Source organism: Stegostoma tigrinum, unplaced genomic scaffold, assembly GCF_030684315.1.
Source record: "Stegostoma tigrinum isolate sSteTig4 unplaced genomic scaffold, sSteTig4.hap1 scaffold_268, whole genome shotgun sequence".
NCBI classification, from domain to species: Eukaryota; Metazoa; Chordata; class Chondrichthyes; order Orectolobiformes; family Stegostomatidae; genus Stegostoma; species Stegostoma tigrinum.
This window is the reverse complement of record NW_026728197.1, coordinates 75038-89300: the sequence shown is the minus strand read 5'-3', so window position 1 is coordinate 89300 and position 14263 is coordinate 75038.

Below are 14263 nucleotides of genomic sequence, written 5' to 3'. Positions count from 1 at the left end.
GCATCCCATTTCACTCAGTCACTGCATACCCATTACCCTCAGTCGCAGCATCCCATTTCCACAGGCACTGCATCTCCTTTCCCTCAGTCACTGCATCCCATTTACATCAGTCACTGCATCCCATTTATCTCGGTCACTGCATCCCATTTCACCCTGTCACTGCATCCCATTTCACGCAGTCACTGAATCCCATTTCCCTCAGTCACTGCATCACATTTCCCACAGTCACCGCATCCCGTTTCCCACCGACACGGCATCCCATTTCACTCAGCCACTGCGTCCCATTTCCCTCCGTCATTGCATCCCATTTCCCACAGTCACTGCATCTCCTTTCCTCAGTCACAGCTTGCCATTTCCCACAGTCACTGAATCACCTTTCCCTCAGTCACTGCATCCCATTCCACTGAGGCACAGCATCCCATTTCACTCAGTCACAGCATCGCATTTCACTCAGTCACAGCATCGCATTTCACTCAGTCACAGCATCGCATTTCACTCAGTCACAGCATCCCATTTCAATCAGTCACTGCATCCCATTTCACTCAGTCACTGCATCCCATTTCACTCAGTCACTGCATCCTATTTCACTCAGTCACTGCATCCCATTGCCGTCCATCACTGCATCCCATTTCGCTCAGTGACTGCACCCCATTTCACTCAGTCACTGCGTCCCATTTCACTCATTCACTGCATCACATTACACTCAGTCACTGTATCCCATTTCCCTCAGTCACTGCATACCATTTCCGACAGTCACTTCATTTCCTTTCCCTTAGACAGTGCATCCCATTTCCATCAGTCACGGTATGCCATTTCCCGCAGTCACTGCATCCCATTTCCCTCAGTCACTGCGTCCCATTACCCTCAGTCAGTGCGTCCCATTACCCTCAGTCAGTGGAACCCATTTCCCTCAGTCAGTGGAACCCATTTCCCTCAGTCAGTGGAACCCATTTCCCTCAGTCACTGGAACCCATTGCCCACAGTCACTGAGAACGATTTCCCACAGTCACTGCAATCGATTTCCCACAGTCACTGCAATTGATTTCCCACAGTCCCTGCATCTCCTTTCCCTCAGTCACAGCATCCCATTTCACTCAGTCAGAGAATCACATTTCACTCAGTCACTGCATCCCATTTAACTGAGACAGTGAATCTCATTGAACTGAGACGATGCATCCCATTACCCTCAGTCACAGCATCTCATTTTCCTCAGTCACTGCATCCCATTTCCCACATTCAGTGCGTCTCCTTTCCCTCTGTCACAGCATCCCATTTCACTCAGTCATTGCAACCCATTTCCCACAGTCACTGCTTCTCCATTCCCTCAGTCACTGCATCGCATTACCCTCAGTCACTGCATCCCATGTCCCTAAGTCACAGCATCCCACTTCACTCAGTCAGAGCATCCCATTTCACTCAGTCACTGCATCCCATTTAACTGAGACAGTGAATCTCATTGAACTGAGACAGTGCATCCCATTACACTCAGACACAGCATTCCATTTCCCACAGTCGCTGCGTCTCCTTCCCCTCAGTCACTGCATCTCATTTCCATCAGCCACTGCACCCCATTTCACTCAGTCACTGCCTCCCATTTCACTCAGTTACTGCCTCCCATTTCACTCAGTCACTGACTCCCATTTCACTCAGTCACTGACTCCCATTTCACTCAGTCACTGACTCCCATTTCAGTCAGTCACTGCCTCCCATTTCACTCAGTCACTGCCGCCCATTTCACTCAGTCACTGCACCCCATTTCACTCAGTCACTGCCGCCCATTTCACTCAGTCACTGCCGCCCATTTCCATCAGCCACTGCATCCCATTACCCTCAGTCACTGCATCACATTTCACACAGACACTGCATCACATTTCCCTCAGTCACAGCGTCCCATTTCACTCAGTGACTGCGTCCCATTTCACTCAGTCAATTCGTCCCATTACACTCAGTCACTGCGTCCCATTACACTCAGTCACTGCCTCCCATTTCCATCAGCCACTGAATCCCATTAACCTCAGTCACTGCATCACATTTCACACAGACACTGCATCACATTTCACTCAGTCACAGCATCCCATTTCACTCAGTGACTGCGTCCCATTTCCCTCAGTCACTGCGTCCCATTTCCCTCAGTCACTGCGTCCCATTTCCCACTGTCACTGCAACCCATTTCCCACAGTCACTGCAACCCATTTCCCACAGTCACTGCGTCCCATTTCACTCAGTCACTGCATCACATTACCCTCAGTCACAGTGTCCCATTTCCATCAGTCACAGCATCCCATTTCACTGAGTGAGTGCATCCTATTTCACACAGTCACTGCCTCCCACTTCACACAGTCACTGCCTCCCACTTCACACAGTCACTGCCTCCCACTTCACACAGTCACTGCCTCCCACTTCACACAGTCACTGCCTCCCACTTCACACAGTCACTGCCTCCCACTTCACACAGTCACTGCCACCCACTTCACACAGTCACTGCCACCCACTTCACACAGTCACTGCACCTCCTTTTGCCATTAACTGCATCGCATTTCACTCAGTCACTGCATTACATTACCCTCAGTCACAGCATCCCATTTCACTCAGTGACTGCCTCCCATTTCACTCAGTGACTGCCTCCCACTTCACTCAGTCACAGCATCCCATTTCACTCAGTGACTGCCTCCCATTTCACTCAGTGACTGCCTCCCATTTCACTCAGTCACTGCCTCCCATTTCACTCAGTGACTGCCTCCCATTTCACTCAGTGACTGCCTCCCATTTCACTCAGTCACTGCCTCCCATTTCACTCAGTCACTGCCTCCCACTTCACTCAGTCACTGCCTCCCACTTCACTCAGTCACTGCCTCCCACTTCACTCAGTCACTGCCTCCCACTTCACTCAGTCACTGCCTCCCACTTCACTCTGTCACTCTCTCCCATTTCAGTCTGTCACTCCCTCCCATTTCAGTCAGTCACTCACTCCCATTTCCCTCAGTCACTGCATCCATTTTCCCACATTCACTGCATGTCCTTTCCCTCAGTCACTGCATCCCATTTAACGAAGGCAGTGAACACTATTCAGCTGAGACAGTGCATCCGTTTCCGTCAGTCACCGCACCCTATTCCCCACAGTCACCACATTCCATTTCCCTCGGTCACTGCTTCCTATTTCACTCACTCACTGCATCCCATTTCAGTCAGTCACTGCATCCCATTTCACTCAGCCACTGCATCCCATTTCACTCAGCCACTGCATCCCATTTCACTCAGCCACTGCATCCCATTTCCATCAGCCAATGCTTTCCATTTCACTCAGTCACTGCATCGCATTTCACTCAATCACTGCATCCTATTTCACTCAATCACTGCAACCCGTTTCCAAAAGTCACTGCGTCTCCTTTCCTTCAGCCACTGCATCCCAATTCCCTCAGTCACTGCATCCCATTTCACGCAGTCACTGCATCCCATTTCAATCAGTCACTGCATCCCATTTCACTCAGTCACTGCATCCCATTTCACTCAGTCACTGCATCCCATTTCACTCAGGCACTGCAGCCCATTTCACTCAGGCACTGCAGCCCATTTCACTCAGGCACTGCAGCCCATTTCACTCAGGTACTGCAGCCCATTTCACTCAGGCACTGCAGCCCATTTCACTCAGGCACTGCAGCCCATTTCACTCAGGCACTGCAGCCCATTTCACTCAGGCACTGCATGCCATTTCACTCAGTCACTGCATCCCATTTCACTCAGCCACTGCATCCCATTTCACTCAGCCACTGCATCCCATTTCACTCCGTCCACTGCATCACATTTCACTCCGTCCACTGCATCACATTTCACGCAGTCACTGCATCACGTTTCACTCAGTCACTGCATCCCATTTCACTCAGTCACTGCAACCCATTACACTCAGTCACAGCATCCCGTTTCCACGGGCACTGCATCTGCTTTCCCTCAGTCACTGCATCCCATTTCACTCAGGCACTGCAGCCCATTTCACTCAGGCACTGCAGCCCATTTCACTCAGGCACTGCAGCCCATTTCACTCAGGCACTGCAGCCCATTTCACTCAGGCACTGCAGCCCATTTCACTCAGGCACTGCAGCCCATTTCACTCAGGCACTGCAGCCCATTTCACTCAGGCACTGCAGCCCATTTAACGGATACAGTGAATCCTATTCAACTGAGACAGTGCATCCATTTCCCTCAGTCACAGCATCCCACATTCACAGTCACTGCATCTCCTTTCCCTGTCACTGCATCAGATTTCCATCAGTCACTGCATTCCATTTCCATCAGTCACTGCATCCCATTTCACTCAGTCACTGCATCCCATTACTCTCAGTCACTGCATCCCATTACTCTCAGTCACTGCATCCCATTTCCTACAGTCACGGCATTTCCTTTCCCTCATTCACTGCATGCTATTTCCCACAGTCACGGCATCCCATTTCCCACAGTCACTGCATCCCCTTTCACTCAGCCACGGCATCCCCTTCCACTCAGCCACGGCATCCCCTTTCACTCAGCCACGGCATCCCCTTTCACTCAGCCACGGCATCCCCTTTCACTCAGCCACGGCATCCCCTTTCACTCAGCCACGGCATCCCCTTTCACTCAGCCATGGCATCCCTTTTCACTCAGCCACGGCATCCCCTTTCACTCAGCCACGGCATCCCCTTTCACTCAGCCACGGCATCCCCTTTCACTCAGCCACGGCATCCCATTTCACTCAGCCACTGCATCCCATTTCACTCAGCCACTGCATCCCATTTCACTCAGCCACTGCATCCCATTTCACTCAGCCACTGCATCCCATTTCACTCAGCCACAGCATCCCAGTTCACACAGTCACCACATCCCAGTTCAGACAGTCATTGCATGCCATTTCAAACAGTCACTGCATCTCATTTCACGAATTCAATGCTTCACATTACACTCAGTCAGTGCGTCCATTTTCACTCAGCCACTGCATCCCATTTCACTCAGTCACTGCATCCCATTTCCATCAGTCACTGCAACCCATTTCACACAGCCACTGCATCCCATTTCACACAGCCACTGCATCCCATTTCACACAGCCACTGCATCCCATTTCACACAGCCACTGCAGCTCATTTCACTCAGTCACTGAAGCTCATTTAACTCAGTCATAGCATCCCATTTCACTCAGACACTGCACCCCATTTCACTGAGACACTGCATACCATTACCATCAGTCACTGCATCCCATTACCCTCAGTCACTGCATCCCATTACCATCAGTCACTGCATCCCATTCCCCTCAGTCACTGCATCCCATTCCCCTCAGTCACTGCATCCCATTCCCCTCAGTCACTGCATCCCATTCCCCTCAGTCACTGCATCCCATTTCCCTCAGTCACTGCATCCCATTTCCCTCAGTCACTGCATCCCATTCCACTCAGTCACTGCAACCCATGTCACTCAGTCAGTGCATCCCATGTCACTCAGTCAGTGCATCCCATGTCACTCAGTCAGTGCATCCCATGTCACTCAGTCAGTGCATCTCCTTTCTCGCAGTCACTGCATCTCCTTTCCTGCAGTCACTGCATCTCATTACCCTCACGCACTGCATCTCCTTTTGTCACTCACGGCATCCCATTTCACTCAGTCAAGGCATCCCATTTCACTCATTCACTGCATCCCATTTCCCTCAGTCACTACAACCCATTTCCCGCAGTCACTGCAAACTATTTCACTCAGACACTGCATCCCATTTCCCTCAGTCACTGCATCCCATTTCCATAAGTCACTGCATCCCATTTCCACAAGCCACTGCATCCCATTTCCCTCAGTCACTGCATCCCAGTTCATACAGTCACTGCATCCCATTTCACTCAGTCACTGCATCCCATAACCCTCAGTCACTGCATCCAATTTCACTGAGTCACTGAATCGCGTTTGTTGTTCTCACTCGAATGCAATGGTCATGAATCTCCCCCAATGGCTGGTCATGTATTTCCAATGCAAAATTTTACCAAGTTTTGATTTTCAATTTTGATTACATGTGTCTCCTCTGTTCTATAAGATGCTGCAATAAACTCAAATTTGATAAATCATAATTCAACCACCATTACCTACAGAGTTAATTTCATCAAACAGATCCAATTAGAATTGTCACATTCCCAAATCCTGATTCAAGTTTTTCTAATTATGGGCCACGTGGTTAAGAAAAAAGACTCTTAGAATCACAGAGATGTACAGTCGGGAAACAGATCCTTTGGCACAATTTGTCGATGTTGACCAGATATCCTAAATTAATTTAGTCCCATTTGCCAGCATTTGGCCCATATTCCTCTCAACCCGTCTTATTCATCTCCCCATCCACATGCCTTTTAAACGTACAAGCCTCCACCACTTCCTCTGGCAGCTCATTCCATACATGCACCACTATGAAAAAAATCCGGTCCATTTTAAATCTTCCCTCTCTCATTTTTAACCTATTCCCTCCAGTTTTGGATTCCAGAAACCCGGGGAAAAGATCTTGGCTGTTCGCTCTATCCACGTCCCTCGTAATTGTATAAACTTCTATATGGTCAGCCCTGAACTCCAAAGTTCCAAGAAATAGCTGCCTGTTCAAGCCCACGGTATACCTCCAACCTCCGATGCTGGTAACATCCTTGTAGATCTTCTCTGAACCCTTTCAAGTTTACAACGTACAACAATACAGTGCACAACAGGCCCTTCGGCCCTCAATGTTGCGCCGACATCCTTCCTCTCGCAAGGAGACCAAAATCGATTGCAGTATTCCAAAAGCAGCCGAACCAACGTCCTATATGGCTGCTAAGTGATCTCCCAACTCCTATACTCAATGCACTGACCGATAAAGGCAAGCACACCAAATGTCTCCTTCATATCCTTTCTACCGGTGGCTGTACTTTGATGGAACTACGAAACTGCACTCCAGCGTCTCTTTATTAATAAACACTCCCCACAACCTTCAGTGTAAACGTGCTGCCCTGTTTTGCCTTTCCAAAATGGAGCACCTCACATTTATCTAACCTCAACTCCATCTGCCACTCCTCAGTTTATTGGACCTTGTCAATGTCCCATTGTATTCTGAGGTGACCTTCTTGGCTGGCTACTACACCTTCAATCATTGGGATACTTACTAACCACACCTTCTATTTTCATATCCAAATCATTGCATCACTTCAACTCCCCCTCTCACTCCCTGGACGACATGTCCATCCTGGGCCTCTTCCAGTGTCACAACCACACCACCCAGAAACTGGAGGAGCAGCACCTCATATTCCGCCTCGGGAGCTTCCAACTCAATAGCCTCAATATGGACTTTGCCACCCTCAAAATCTCTCCACCCGCCAGCCTCATCCCAAGACTAGTTCCTCCCCTCATCCCCGCCTCCATGACCTGTCCGCCTTCTCTCCCACCTATCCACTCCTCCCACCTCACTGACCAACTCCCACCACCGCTTGGAATTATTCTTCTTTTCACACTTCATCAGCTCGACGTTATTTCTAAAATCTATTTTCCAATTGTTGGAAAAAGTGAGATAAAGAGAAGTAAAAGAAGTTACATTCTTACCACTCGTGAAATCTCTGAATATTCTTCTGTTGAAAGGCCGCCAAGGAACGATGCAATTCTTTTGTCACAAACGCTGTGAGGGAGACATCTTTTTCGGTTCCACTAACTCCACCCTAAGGAAGACAAACCCAAGTAACATATCTAGTGACTTAAAGCATACTCTATTGTTGCTCAAGGTGGAGAGCTGGATGAACACAGCAGGCTAAGCAGCATCAGAGGAGCAAGAAAGCTGTTGTTTCGGGACGAGACCCTACTTCAGAAAATTGGCGCTGGAGAATCTGAGATAACAAGGTGCAGAGCCGGATGATACTGCTTGACCTGCTGTGTTCTTCCAGCTTTACACCTTCTTATCTCAGATTCTCCAGCATCTGCAGTTCCTACTACCTCTATTGTTGCCCTTTCACTTTACTGAACTAATATGAGCCAGTAGTTTGGTTTAGGCTCGTGTAATCTTACAGTTATTGGCCTGTACAAAATCCTGAATTAATTTTGATCCACTGACGGGAGAAGAGATGAATTTTATAGAAATTTTTGTTTTCTACCAATTTGCAGAGGGCATCGTGGGCGATTGAAGGACAGTGTTATTATCCTCCAGGTCTGTGGACTGCATCATTACCAACTTGCCCATTTGCATATACATAAAATATTCATTATGTACCAATGAAACATAATAAACCAATACTGTGTACGAAAAACAACCCTCACATATCAATGGAAATTTAAATATTTATCATAGAGTTTGAAGGATTGAATTCAATGATACAAAGCAAAAGCCAGTGAAGATGAGTGCAGTTGGTCGGCACTTTTGCCACTAACTGGAGGTTGGCAGTTTGAGGCAGGAACAACAAGCTCTGTCTAACTCCAAGGGCAGCACGGTGGCTCAGTGGTTAGCACTGCTGACTCACAGCGCCAGGGACCAAGGCTCGATCCCACCGTTGGGCGATTTTCTGTGCGGAGCTTGTACATTCTGCCCATGCCTGCATGGGTTCCTGCTGGGTGCTCTGGTTTCCTCCCACAGTCCAAAGATGTGCAGGCTTGGTGTCTTGGCAATGCCAAACTTGCCAATTGTGTTTAGGGATGTGTAGATTAGGTGTGTTAGTCATGGGAAATGTAGGGCTACTGAGGAAAGGGTCGGGGGAAGATTCAGGGTGAGATGCTCTTTGGAGGGTGGCTGTGGACTTGTTGGGTCAAAAGGGGCTTGTTTCCACACCGTAGGGATTCTATGCTATGGAAGTATCTTTTGAAGTGGGCATTCATGGGTATGCTGTAACAGAGACCTTGAAATACTGCACAACAAATATTTGGAACTAGACTGTCAATTCAGACATAGCTTCAGAAAAGGTGGAGATGGTTTAAGGAACAGTTGTTGGGAGTGATGAGTAAATATGTCCCTCTGAGACAGGCAAGAAGGGGTAAGATTAAGGAACCTTGGATGACGAGAGCGGTGGAGCTTCTAGTGAAAAGGAAGAAGGTAGCTTACATAAGGTGGAGGAAGCTAGGGTCAAGTTCAGCTAGACAGGATTACATCCAGGCAAGGAAGGAGCTCAAAAATGGTCTGAGGAGAGCCAGGAGGGGGCACGAGAAAGGCTTGGCAGAAGGAATCCGGGAAAACACAAAGGCATTTTAAACTTACGTGAGGAATAAGAGAATGGTCAAAGAAAGAGTAGGGCCGATCAGGGATAGCATAGGGAACTTGTGTGTGGAGCCTGAGGAGGTAGGGGAAGCCCTAAATGAGTTTTTTGCTTCTGTCTTTACGAAAGAAACCAACTTTGTAGTGAATGAAACCTTTGAAGAGCAGGTGTGCATGCTGGAATGGATAGAGATAGAGGAAGCTGATGTGCTGAAAATTTTGTCAAACATTAAGATTGACAAGTCGCCAGGCCCGGATCAGATTTGTCCTCGGCTGCTTTGGGAAGCGAGAAATGCAATTGCTTCGCCACTTGCGAAGATCTTTGCATCCTCGCTCTCCACTGGAGTCGTACCTGAGGACTGGAGAGAGGCAAATGTAATTCCTCTCTTCAAGAAAGGAAATAGGGAAATCCCCGGCAATTATAGACCGGTAAGTCTCACGTCTGTCGTCTGCAAGGTGTTAGAAAGGATTCTGAGGGATAAGATTTATGACCATCTGGAAGAGCATGGCTTGATCAAATACAGTCAACACGGCTTTGTGAGGGGTAGGTCATGCCTTACAAACCTTATCGAGTTTTTTGAGGATGTGACTAGAAAGGTTGATGAGGGTCGAGCTGTGGATGTGGTGTATATGGACTTCAGTAAGGCATTTGATAAGGTTCCCCACGGAAGGCTCATTCAGAAGGTCAGGAGGAATGGGATACAGGGGAACTTAGCTGCTTGGATACAGAATTGGCTGGCCAACAGAAGACAGCGAGTGGTAGTAGAAGGAAAATATTCTGCCTGGAAGTCAGTGGTGAGTGGGGTTCCACAGGGCTCTGTCCTTGGGCCTCTACTGTTTGTAATTTTTACTAATGACTTGGACGAGGGAATTGAAGGATGGGTCAGCAAGTTCGCAGACGACACAAAGGTCGGAGGTGTCGTTGACAGTGTAGAGGGCTGTTGTAGGCTGCAGCGGGACATTGACAGGATGCAGAGATGGGCTGAGAGGTGGCAGATGGAGTTCAACCTGGATAAATGCGAGGTGATGCATTTTGGAAGGTCGAATTTGAAAGCTGAGTACAGGATTAAGGATAGGATTCTTGGCAGCGTGGAGGAACAGAGGGATCTTGGTGTGCAGATACATAGATCCCTTAAAATGGCCACCCAAGTGGACAGGGTTGTTAAGAAAGCATATGGTGTTTTGGCTTTCATTAACAGGGGGATTGAGTTTAAGAGTCGTGAGATCTTGTTGCAGCTCTGTAAAACTTTGGTTAGACCGCACTTGGAATACTGCGTCCAGTTCTGGGCGCCCTATTATAGGAAAGATGTGGATGCTTTGGAGAGGGTTCAGAGGAGGTTTACCAGGATGTTGCCTGGACTGGAGGGCTTATCTTATGAAGAGAGGTTGACTGAGCTCGGTCTCTTTTCATTGGAGAAAAGGAGGAGGAGAGGTGACCTAATTGAGGTATACAAGATAATGAGAGGCATAGATAGAGTTGATAGCCAGAGACTATTTCCCAGGGCAGAAATGGCTAGCACGAGGGGTCATAGTTTTAAGCTGGTTGGTGGAAAGTATAGAGGGGATGTCAGAGGCAGGTTCTTTACGCAGAGAGTTGTGAGAGCATGGAATGCGTTGCCAGCAGCAGTTGTGGAAGCAAGGTCATTGGGGGCATTTAAGAGACTGCTGGACATGGAAATGGTCACAGAAATTTGAGGGTGCATACATGAGGATCAATGGTCGGCACAACATTGTGGGCTGAAGGGCCTGTTCTGTGCTGTACTGTTCTATGTTCTATGTTCTATGTTCTATGTTCTATGTTCTATGTTCTATGTTCTATGTCATGCAAGTTGTCACCGATATAAAGCAGGATTGATGAAAATCCAGCAGGAAATAGTGTCAAAAGGCACTGTATCTTTTATTCATCTCCAGTTATTTTGTCCAAGGCACTGGATGCTGGCAGGATTGAAACATTTAAGAAATGATTCAATAATCACATATAAGGACCTGCACATCATTGAACAATGGGAGGAAACTGGAGCACCTGGCAGAAGCCCCTCGCAGACGCGGGGAGGACGTGTCAATTCCACACAGATAGTTACCCAAGACTGGAATCTCAATTGGCTCCCCAGTGCATGAGCAGCTCTAACCACTGAGCAACTACCTTGCCCAGAAGGGGTTTTATAAGCGCATACTTTATTTCCATTAAGAGCTGGGGTAAGACAGATCCAATCCTCTATGTCCAATCAAAATATCATATTGTAGGTATCATGACAACAATCATAAATGATATTGAATAAGTAAATCAAAAAAATTGAAATAGTTTCCAAGCCTAAATACGAAATATGGTGCAGTTAAGATGAATAGCGCAACAACAAAAAGTCCATATTTTATGTGACCATGGGTAAAACTTGAAAACTTGCACCAATTCGTCGCCAGTAGTGCTCTGAAGTGGCTTGATGGTGCACTCCTTCATACACTGGAATGAAACTCCAAAGATCACAAATTCTCCTTCAATACCGTGTTGTAACAGTGACTGCATAAACCTGTGTTTATGGGCCTGACTGGAAACCCACACAACATGCATAAACAAAAAAATAATCTAAGGTGATAGGAGAAATAAATGTATGTATGCAACGTCTTTGAAAAGCAATTGTTTGTAGTGGATGCAAGCCCATAAGGAATCTCGTTTCGCAGATTATATTCATTTGCACTGCAGGTCATGCCAGTCAGAATCAGTTTTCGTTTCATGACAGATAACTAAAATGTCGATTACAATGAACTTTGGTTGATCAGAAGATTTTAAGTAAGGACTATGTCTTGGGTGAGCTGACGGCATTACGGGATGGAGAAGGTACACTCACTGCTGGCATCTTGACACCATTGAATGAGCAAGCGTGGACGCAAAGGTTGTAACAGGTAACAATTGTACACGCAATATTTTTTCAGCTCCTTCTGAGCAAGCCTGTAATACTCTCAAGCTGTGCTAGACCCTCACTTCCTCCACCTTACGTACGCTGCCTTTTTCTTTTTGACAAGAAGCACCTCTGTACCCGTCATCCAAGGCTCCTTAATCTTACCCCTTCTTATCTGTCTCAGAGGAACAAATTTATACATCACTCGCAACAACTGCTCCTTGAACAGCCTCCACATGTCTGCTGTGCCCTTTCTGTGGAACAATTGCTCCCAATCTGTACTTTCCAACTCCTGTCTGATAGCATCATAGTTTCCTTGACCCCAGTGAAATATCTTCCCCTGGTAACTGCTCCTTTCCCTTTCCATGTCTCCAAAGTGTTCTCCCACCACGAGATCTGACACCTGTCCTGGCTCATTGCCGAGCACCAAATCCAAAATGGCCTCCCCCCTCGGCCTGTCCACATACTGAGTCAGGAAACCCTCCTGAACACACCTGACAAAAACGGCTCCATCCAAACCATCTGCACTAAGGAGGTTTCAATCTATATTGGGAAAGTTGAAGTCACCCATAACAACAACCCTGATACGTTCGCACTTTTCAACAATCTGCCGGCCAATGAGTTCTTCGATCTCCCTACTGATATTTGGGGTCTGTAGAAAACCCCCAGAGAAGTGACTGCTGCCTTGCTGTTCCGAACTTCCACCCACACTGACTCAGTCGACAAACCTTCCTTGGCAACCTCAGCCCATACCACCTCAGGAGACGAGTCCTCAAAGGTTCTTTCAGCCGCCGTTATACTGTCCTTGACCAACAAAGCCACACCTCCCCCTCTTTTACCATCTTCCCAGACCTTAATGAAAGATCTAAACCCTAGAACCTGCAACATCTATTCCTGACCCTGCTCTATCCATGTCTCCGAAATGGCCACAACATCGAAGTCCCAGGTACCTATCCAAGCTGCAAGCTCACCTACATTATTCCGGATACTCCCGGCATTAAAGTCGTCACACTTCAATCCAGCTTGCTGTCTGCCAGCACACTCCTGTGACAGTGAGGTCCTGACCATGTCCTTCCTACGCTCATCCTCCTGTGTACTAGGACTACACCTCAGTTTCCCATCCCCCTTCTGAGCTCTTTTAAATCCACCCGAATGGCACTAGCCAATTTCCGACCCAGGATATTCGTGCCCCTCTCATTCAAGTGGAGACCGTCCTGTTGGTACAGGTACCACCTTCCCCAGAATGAGCCCCAATTGTCCATGTACCTGAAGCCCTCCCACCTGCACCATCCCTGCAGCCACGTCTTCAGCTTCAGCCTCGCTATCACGTGGTATGGGTGACAAACCAGAGATGACCACTCTGTTTGTTCTAGCTCTCAACTTCCACCATAGCTCCCTGAAATCCTGCCTGACATCCCTATCACTCTTTCTACCTATGTCGTTGGTGCCTAAGTGGACCACAACTTGGGGCTGGTCACCCTCTCCCCTCAGGACCCTAAACACACGATCCGAGACATCACAGACCCTGGCACCTGGTCGGCAACACACCAATCGTGAGTGTCTTTCCTTCCCGTCAAATCTTCTATCAGTCCCTCAAACTAGTGAGTCCCCAGTGACTATCACTCTCTTCCTATCCCCGCTTCCCTTCTGTGCAAGAGGGACAGACTCTGTGCCAGAGACCTGGACCCTACTGCATGCCCCTGGTAAGTCGTCCCCCAGAACAGTATCCAAAACGGTATAGTTGTTTTTCAGGGGAGCGACCGCAGGGGATTTCAGGGGAAGATTAGTCAACACCGGGTAAAAGTGCATTTTTGGCTGAAGAAACATGTGTTTCAATGTGAGCTAATAGAAGAAGCCATGGAGTCAAAGCTAAACATTTCGACAATAAGACAGCCATTCTTAAAAGCAGCAGACAGCGTGAAAAAGAAATGAGCTGCTTTCATATCCACTTAAAATTCATGTGGAATATCAGATCGAATTTTCTTATTGACTCCATTGTGCAATCATGTCGAGCTAAAAATGTTAACTGCATTAATTAATACTAACCAGAAACGGACTTTGTAGTCAATGGTTTGACTATTTTCTGTATCTGGAACATCCCTTTTCCTTCTCGAACGAAGATTGTACCAATCTACGATACCAAACTGTGGGTCAAACGGATGGGACTCGTAATCTTTAAATT